The sequence below is a fragment of the Crocuta crocuta genome, unplaced genomic scaffold, assembly GCF_008692635.1.
Source record: "Crocuta crocuta isolate KB4526 unplaced genomic scaffold, BGI_CrCroc_1.0 scaffold32, whole genome shotgun sequence".
NCBI classification, from domain to species: Eukaryota; Metazoa; Chordata; class Mammalia; order Carnivora; family Hyaenidae; genus Crocuta; species Crocuta crocuta.
Genome location: NW_027529424.1, coordinates 8,940,537 through 8,950,140, shown reverse-complemented (window position 1 = coordinate 8,950,140; position 9,604 = coordinate 8,940,537). Strand labels below are relative to the sequence as shown.

At 38.7% G+C, this 9,604-nt stretch overlaps 1 long non-coding RNA gene across 1 annotated transcript in view; it reads left to right on the top strand.

The window, feature by feature from the left end:
- Positions 1 to 1,710: 1,710 nt before the first annotated feature.
- Positions 1,711 to 9,604, top strand: part of LOC144226927 (uncharacterized) — a 9,102-nt gene continuing 1,208 nt past the window's right edge. The window contains exons 1-2 of the long non-coding RNA XR_013333782.1: positions 1,711 to 1,863; positions 4,030 to 4,250. This is a non-coding gene — a long non-coding RNA (uncharacterized LOC144226927). The remainder of the gene's footprint in view (positions 1,864 to 4,029; positions 4,251 to 9,604) is intronic.

Genomic DNA, 9,604 nt, shown 5'->3' with positions numbered 1-9,604 from the left:
GGCGCTCATAACTGCTATAAAATTAATGACGGAAGCAGCTTCCAGCAGAAAGTAAAGAAATTGTATCATCAGTGGCTCCTCTTCCTTCTCTGGGGCCAAAGAGCTGACTGCTGAGTAGATGAAAAGTTTCACATTCTGATGGGGACTCAAAAGCTTCTGAGAGTGTCTGCAAGGGAGAGTTAGCCATTTAACCTATAGCTTTGCAGCCCTTTCCAGCTTACAGAACACTTTAAGTCCTGAACGAGGCGCTGGGGAGTCCATGTTCTACTGGCAATTTTGTCAGTTTCTCCACTGATCAGGGCCTGAGGCTCCTCGCGAAGAAAGCGTGGCGACTGGATGACGGTATGTGCCTGTTATGGGTTGAACTGCGTCCCCCTCCAAAACCATATCTGTTGGGGTCCTAATCCCCAGTACCCCAGCATGTGACCTTAGTTGGAGACAGGGTCTCTGCAGAGGTGATGAAGTTAAAATGAGGTGATTAGGGTGGGCTCTAATTCTATGTGCCTGGTATCCTGAGAAAAGGGACAAATTTGGGCACAGGGACCCAGATAGAAGGAAGATGATGTGAACAAACACAGGAAAAACACATTGTCTACAAGCCAAGGAGAGAGGCCTCAGAAGGAACCGACCCAGCCAAAACCTTGAACTTGGACTCGCAACCTCCAGACGGTGACACAGATTTCTGTCGTCTAAGCCACGCATCTGTGGTCCTTTACCATGGCAACCCCAGCAGGCTCCTATCATGTCTTTATGCTTTTTCCTGCCACAGATCTCTTCTGTGGCCTAAGGTTGACCCTGGACCCCTTCTCATGATACTACTTACGTATGAAAAATAACACATCAAATTCCTAAGAAGGTTTACTGAAATATAGTCATCAAAATACCAAACATTTGTGAAGAGGAACGTAGGTGCTACTGTAATAATGGATTCAATATCGAGAGAGAGGCAAGTCTAAAAAAACCATAAATTCTAAGTAGAGATGAAGGGTGAATGGTGTTTCAAGATATTTGCAGCAACTGTAATGAGACGTGACCACGTTATGGTTTTTATAGGTGCAGACGCAGGTGCTGCTGGTGTAGTAGGGTGCTGCATTCATGGGTAAGGTGCTAGGTGTCCACTGTCGCCTAGCAGAGCAAGGATTTTTTTTTTCATCCAAGTGTACAAATTCCTGGCCTGGACGATGTCTGGGACCCTTGGAGATCTGTGATAAGCTGGCTCTGGATTATTCCCCTTGGAGACTGAAGTCCGTGGCTTCTCCAGGCGGGCCTTGGGGACTTGGTGCCAGGGGCTGGTGGTCATGCTCCACCCTCCTGCTGTCTGTTGTCATGGCAGTAGAGCCTATTTTTGTTTGTGGAAGTGGTCCCCTCTCAGGCGTAAGCAGCACGGTGCTTACTTCACAGGACTTCCCTGCATAGCCGGCCAGTGACTCAGCATAGCACCCCCCCCGCCCCATCATTGCTGTATGACTCAGCTGAGCCTTCCTGGGGTCCCACACAGGCAGGAAGTAGCCGATTATCTATCTATCTCAGGAACTGCATCCCTGCCCTTGTGATGGAGCCAGTGGTCGATGAATCATGAGCCTCCAGTCAGCTGGTCTCCACTCACACACGGCCGATTCCAGGCACGGGTGTCTCCGGGAAGTTTCACATGAGCTCATCTCATTCGTGCAAATAACCACACTCTCCCCTTCCCTTACAGGTTCTTATCACACAAAAAGGAAGCCTCTGTTTGGACGTTGGAGTTTGAAAGGAGGGATTACATCACCACAAATAAAAACATTTTCTTTGTGGCATAAGGGAGGACACTGTTCTTCAAAGAAACACAGGGGTTACATGTGGAGATCCATGGATGGAATTTTGAAGGTATTTGAATGGAGTTATTACAGTGTTCCATTGATTCTAAGACATACCTCATTTATGCTTGAATGTCTCAGAAATCAGGATGTCTCTTACAATTCCTAGCGTTTTGTATTTGATAAAATGGGATGTGTAAAAATACAGCCTATTAGGGAATTGTAAAACTTTGGTATAAAAGAGAACCAAGATTTCTTGGAATCCAAGAGAAGGCTTTGGTCAGTCAGAGTAGATAGTCAGCCAAATGCTACCTTAATTTGGTGAGATTTTTGGCTTTTGAATCAGGTTTAGGGGGGCAGGTTTTATATATAGATACCAAACAGGATAAGTCTTCAAAAACAAGCCAGACAGAGGAATAGAGGGAGCTGTTATTTCTTTGTATGTATGAGTCATAATGTGTTTTAGATCACACTTCAGAAATGTCTAAAAGTTCAAAATGGGGTTGTGGATCTATTTAACAAAAGGATTATGCTTCAGCAAAAGACAAACAAACAGACAAGAATCTCTGTATACCGGATTGCCATTTAACTGCTGGCAGTTTCCTTGCATGTTAATGACTAATTTAACTATTGACTACAATGATCTCAACTTGACCAAGGACCAACCAAATCTTTGCTTTCTCAGGGCAATGACCTCCAGGGAACGGCAGAAATGTCTCAGCTACTGCCAGATTGAATAGTCTCCAAAAAGGGAGAAATACTTGCATATTAGTTAAAAATTTTTTTAAAAATTTTGAAATCATTGTAGATTCAAGGGAGTTGCAAAACAAAATGCACAGGGCAGGGGTGGGTAGTCTTTGTGCTCTTCACCCAGCTTCCCCTAATAGTAACATCCTACACGACTATTGGACAATATCACCACCAGTGTGTTGATGTCGGTCCACAGAGCTTATCCAGACTTCCCCTGTTTTGGTTGCATTCATGGGTGTGTGAGTAGTTCTATGCAATATTATCACATGTGTGGATTCTTCTAACTTACTGAAGTCCATCAGTTCCATCACCATAGCTACCTGTGCTCCCCCTCCTCCCCCATTCTTAACCTCAGGCAACTACTAGCCTGTCCTCCATCTCTGTGATTTTGTTATTTCAAGGTTGTTATGTAAATGGAATCATACAGTGTTTAAGCTTTTGGTTGACTTTTTTCTCTTGGCCTAATTCCTTTGAGATCCATCCATGATGCTGCATGTACATGTATGTATCCTTTTTATTGCTGAATGAATTGCATGATGTGGGTGCACCACGGTTCATTTTATCCATGTATACACTGAAGGACATTTATTTCCTGTTTATTTTTTCTCTCTTGTGAAAAAGCTGCTTTCTGCATAGTAATGTTCAAGGTAAAAAACTATGCTGACTACTAGACCAACGGTTTGCTCCAGGGGGTTGCCCGTATACACATGTTTATCCTCTGTATTTAGCACAGTGTTTGTCACTCAGTTAGATAGTCAGCCAAATGCTACCTTAATTAGGCTGGGTTAGTGACTGCATAGATGTAAAACAGCCATTCCAAGGAGACAGTATGGGGGTGGTTAAAATAAAGATTTAGATCCAGGCTAGAGTTTGGGGCCTGACTTTATCACCTCCTGGCTGATCGAATGCAGACCTCTGTTCCTTATCTGTAAAACGGAATAACAGAAGGACTGTTGTCTAGGGCTGTTGTGAAGAAACGGAGGCTCTGAGCATAGTCTGTTGTTCACTAATTGCTTAATCAAGTTCAGTTGTTACTGCGACCATTCACAAGCAGATCATGGATCTACATAAGATCATAATAATGCAATAGCCATAACTTTTTATCGCTTCTATTCTGAAAAACTTTTTCATTTGACTGAAGATATACCGTTATGTATGTGATATTTAAAACAAATTTAAATTCTGTGTTTATGTATATATGAATATTCAAAATATCCTGTGTCTTCTTTTTGAAATGACAGCTCTTGCTTTACCCTATAATGTATAGTATTATCTTAGGAACCTTAATGGTCAAATACCAAACCACATATGCACATTTTTAGACATTTGGAAGTATGGAAAAGTTCTTTTCTGTGCAGCTCTTGAGGAGTTTCTATCAACCTTCGAAAATGGCATCTGCTCATATAAAAGTGGGTGAACAGATTTTATTTTCCCCTTTCCATGCACATAAGCAACAACCATCTTGGTTCCTTCTTTTGTTTTTCAGAAATTTCATTGCTGCCTGAACACGTAGAAGGGAGAAGACCTCTCCTCTCGTCTGCTTGTGCTCACAGCATGTGTGCCTGGGGTCACGTTCAGGGGGAGTGTCTCTCCAGTGACCTCTTGGAATGTCATACTCAGTAAAGCCCTGAGTCATTCAGAACCTCCTGCCAGACAGGAGGCAGCAATTAGAAACTAATCATTAACTAGCTACGGGGGCAGGAGGAGGTGAGTAAAATTTCCAGCTATTTGACAAATAAAGACCAGTGATACTTACCATTACATAACTGGAGCTAGAGTCAATTGGCTTTGACCTGTCAAGGCAATGTTGGGTTTATAAAGATTATGTTGTCATTGTGCTTGACTCTGGCAGGGTACAGGGTGGGGAACGTTGTTATGAAATTCCTCTTGGAGAAATCTGGGATATTTGCAGGTGGGTAGAGGAGCTAGGCATGAGAGACAGAGGACTCCAGAGCTTTTCTACCCTGTCCACATCACGCACTAGCCATACCTGACTACTTCCTGCCATGGTATCTTTGCTCAGGTGCCCCTTCTCCCTAAACCACCCTTCGCTGGAAAAATTCTACTCATTTCTCAAGACCTGGCTCCACTGTCACTTCCTCTATGATGCATTCCTTACCTCTAGTGCACAGGGTCAGTTGGTTTTTTCCTCTGTGGAGACAGTCCTTTATTACATTTATAGAATTAAGCATAAAAGCTATTTATAATATATATATGTAATAAAAATATCTTTAGCCTATTGATAAGATAGAATATATTAAATGATTTTTGAATGTTGAACCAGCCTTGCATACCTGGAATAAATTCCACTTGGGTTGTGTTGTGGTGTATAGTTCTTCTCATACTTCCTTGGATTTGATTTGCTAATATTTTGTTGAAGATTTTTGCATCTATGTTCATGAGGGATAATGATCTGTAATTTTCTTGTAGTGTTTTTGTCTGGTTTTGGAATTAGGTGAATCTCATAGAATAGTTAGAAAGTGTTCCTTCTCCTATTTTCTAGAACAGATGGTAGATAGTATGATCTGCTCCTTAAAAGTGCAACAAAATTCACCAGTGAAGCTATCTGGGCTGCTGCTTTCTGTTTTGGAAGTTGATTAATTATTGAATCATTTTTAATAGATATAAGCCCATTCAGATTGTCTATTTCTTCTTGTGTGAGTTGTGGTAGACTGTGTCTTTTAGGGAATTGGTCCATTTCATCTAAGTTATCAAATTTTGTGGGTATATGGTAGTCTATAATATTCCTTTATTATCTTTTTAATGTCCATGGGAACTTTGGTGATGATGTCCACTCTTTCTTTCATTTCTTATATTAATAATTTGTGTCTTCTCTCTTTTTTCCTTGGTTAGCATGACTAGGAGTTTACCAATTTTATTGATCTTGCCAAAGAACCACCTTTTGGTTTGATTGATTTTATCTATTGTTTTTCTGTTTCCAATTTCACTGATTTCTGCTCTAATTTTTATTATTTCTTTTCCTCCACTTACTTTGGATTTGATTTGCTCTACCTTTTCTAGTTTCCTAAAATAGAAGCTTAGGTAATTTATTATTAATTATATATTATATATCATAATATATACTAATTATATTATTATAATATATAATAATATATACATTCATGTTAAAAATTTCCTTGTAAGCACTACTTTCACCATGCCTACAAATTTTCGTGGGTTGTATTTTCATTTTTTTCAAAACATTAAAAATTTTTTCTTTTGTCTTCATCTTTGACTTGTGTTATTCAGGAGTGTGTTGTTTAATCTCCACGTATTTTGTGTTTTTCCAGTTATCTTTGTTGATCTCTAGTATAATTCCACTGTGGTCTGAGAGCATATTTTGACATTTTCTTGACCCAGAATATGGTCTCTTGTTGAATGTTCCGTATGAGCTTGAGAAGAACGCACACCCTGCTGTTGTTGGGTGAAGTACTCCATAAATGTCAATTACATACAGTTGATTGATGGTGAATTTCAGTCAACTGTATCCTTGCTGATTTTCTGCCTGTTAGATCTGACCATTTCTTTTAGAGGGGTATCAAAGTCTCCATCTATAATAGTGGATTTTTCTATTTTGCTTTGTATTTCTATCAGTTTTTGCTTCATGTGTTTTGATGATCTGTGTCAGATGCATACACATTAAGAACTATTATGTCTTCTAGGAGAATTGACCCTTTTATCATAACATAATTCTCCTCTTTATCTCTGAGCAAGTTTTTCTTGCTCTCAAGTCTGAAAATAAAATAGCTACTCCAGTCTTTTTTTTTCTTTTTTTTTTGATAAATGATAAAGAATGATATGTCTTTTTCTATCCCTTTTCTTCTTTTTTTTTTACTGTGGTGAAAAATAAATCACACAAGTGTTACCATTTTCACCATTTTTATATGTACAATTCAATGGCATTAAGTACATTTACAATATTGTTCAACTATCACTGCTATTCATTTCCAGAACTTGGAAACAGAAACTCTGACCATTTAATGATAACTTCCCCCCCTGCTGGCAGCCACTATTCTACTTCCTGTCTATATGAATTTGCCTATTCTGAGTAACTCATGTAAATGGAATTGTATGATGTTTGTCCTTCTGTCTCTGACTTTTCTTTTTTTTTTTTTTTACTTATAACGTTTTCAAGTTTTATCCATGTTGTAATGTATCAGAATTTCATTCCACCTTTAAGGATGAGTAATATTTCATTGTATGTATATACCACATGTTTTCCCTCCATATATTCATTAATTAACATCTGGGTTGTTTCTACCTTTTGGCTCTTGGGAATAATGCTGCTGTGAACATGGGTGTACATGTAATCCATTTGGGTCCCTGCTTTCAATTCTTTTGAGTATAAACTTTGAAGTGGAATTGTTGGATCATAGGGCAATTTATGCTTAAGTTTTTAGGAACTGCCAAAATGTTTTCCATAGCAGCTGCATTATTTTGTATTTATACCAGAAGTACAGAAGGGTTCCAATTTCATCTCCATCTATTTACTTTTTATCTATCTGTCTTGTTATATTTCAAGTGGGTTTCTTAATAGACAACATGTAATTGAGTGGGTCTTTTTTTTATTCACACTGTCAGTCCCTGTCTTTTAATTGGTATATTTAGACCTTTCGTATTTAAAGTTATTATTATAGTTGCTTTAGTAATTACCATGTTTTTTTAATTTAAAAGATTTTTTTAACGTTTATTAATTTTTGACAGAGACAGAGACAGAGACAGAGCATGAGCAGGGGAGAGGCAGAGAAAGATGGAGACACAGAATCCAAAGCAGGCTCCAGGCTCTGAGCTGTCAGCCCAGAGCCCGATGTGGGGCTGGAACTCACAGACTGTGAGATCATGACCTGAGCTGAAGTCAAATGCTTAACTGACTGAGCCACCCAGGTGCCTCGATAGGCATATTTTTTTTTCAATGCCTTCTCTGGTTTTAATTGAACATTTTGTATGATCTTTTCATCTTCTCTTAGCATATCAATTATACTTTTTTTTTTTTACCTTTTTTGGTGGTTTTCCTAGAGTATGCAATCTACATTCAAGTCCAATTTCAAATAACACTGTACTGCTTCACAGTTAGTGCAAATAACATAACAGAGTACTTCCAATTCTTCCTGTCTGTCCTTTATAATATTCATTTCACTTATCCATAAACTATACTCACCAAATACATTGTTGTTATTATTTTGAACACACTGTTATCTATTAGATCAATGAAGAAATTTTATTTTACCTTCCCTTATGCCTCCTAGAATGCTCTTCCTTTCTTTATGCACATTTGAGTTTTTTACCTATATCATTTTTCTTCTCTCTGAAGAACTTTAAAAATTATTTCTTATAAGACAATTCTTTTGGTAACAAATTTCTTCATATTATTTTTCTGTAAACATCTTTATCTCTTCTTCAGTTTTGAAGGATAATTTTATTAGATACAGAATTCTGAGTTGACTATTTTTCTTCCAATACTTTAAATATTTCATTTTACTTTCTTCTTGCTGGCATGATTTCTGAGGAGAAGTCTAATGTAATTCTAATTCTAGTTTGTCTGTAGGTAAAGTTTTTTCTTTTTTCTTTCCACTGGCTTCTTTCAAGAATTTTTCTTTTTCTTTGATTTGCTGCAGTTTGAACACAATACACCCAGATACAGATTTTTTAAAAATATTTGTTCTGGTTGGTGTCCTCAGACTTTCCCTGAGGACCTATGGTTTCATATATGTAACTTTCGGGAAACCTCAGCTGTTACTTCCTCAAATATTTTTCTGTTCCTTACTCTCTTTTCTTTCTGATATTCTCATTATGTGTATTTACACTGTTTGTAATTGTCCACAGTTCTTGGATCTTCTGTTCCACATTTTTCATTATTTTCTCTTTGCTTTTCCATCTTGAAAGTTTCTATTGACGTCTCTTCAAGCTCACTGATTCTTTTTTTGGTTATGTCCAGTCTACTGATGAACACATCAAGGGCATTTCTCATTTCTGTTACAGTGGTTTCGATTTCAAGCATTTCCTTTTGATTCTCTTTTAGACACTTCATTTCTCTGCTCACATTACTCATGGGATCTTGCATGTTGCCCGCCTTTTCCATTAGGGCCCTTAGCAGATGAATCATAGTTCTTTTAAATTCTCAGCCTCATCATCCCCAAATTGCTACCATATCTGAGTCTGGTTATGATACTTGCTTTGTCTCTTCAGATTATGTTTTTTGCCTTTTATCATGCCTTGTAACTTTTTTTTGTGAGAAGTCAGATAGGATGTATCAGGTGAAAGGAAATGAGGTAGGTAAGCCTTTGATGTGAGTTTTAGGTTTAGTTGGCTAGAAGTTTAGGCTGTGTTTACTCTTTAAAGAAGCTGTATTGTCAGAGGCTCAAATTTCCCCTACGTTCCTGTTTTCATGCCCCCTGCTGGCTTTGATTTTCCTAAAAACCTTTATACATGTTCTGAAGGTGTTTTTTGTTTGTTTGTTTGTTTGTTTGTTTGTTTTTTTAAAGCTGTAGTCTCTTGTTTTTATCCAGGGACCCTACTGATGTGGTGGTGAGGTATGAGGGACAGTAGGCATCCTGTAGCCCTTCGATGGGGTCTCAGTCTTTGTGAGCCTGAGTTGGATAGTTCTCTCCCTCTGGGCTTTGGTAAAGCCTCAACTGGTAAGACTTTGGTAAATAATTCCTCTTGAGGGCAGGCCTCATTAATGCGAATAGAATGTTCTCCCTTCCCCCTGTTGGAAGCAATAGGAGACTTTTTTCTGATCTCTACAGTGAGAACCTGGCAGGACTCTTGGGGGTAACACTCCCCAAAGTATGAAGAAACCCCTAAGACTGGATCCCATTAGAGTTGTTTCTAATTCTCAAGCTTGTCTACACCGAGCCTCTAGCAACTAGTCAATCACAGCTTAAAGCGTTCCTACAAATAGTGGCTCTGGCCCCAGGCTTCTGCCTTTCAGCCTCTGCTCAGCGTGAGCCATGAGTTTTTGTATTTGTCTCTCTCTCCAGTTTTGGGGCCAGCTGCTTGCTTTGTGACCTTCATTTTATGATGGATCTAACAAGACTTGTTGATCTTTAGTTTGCTCAGGG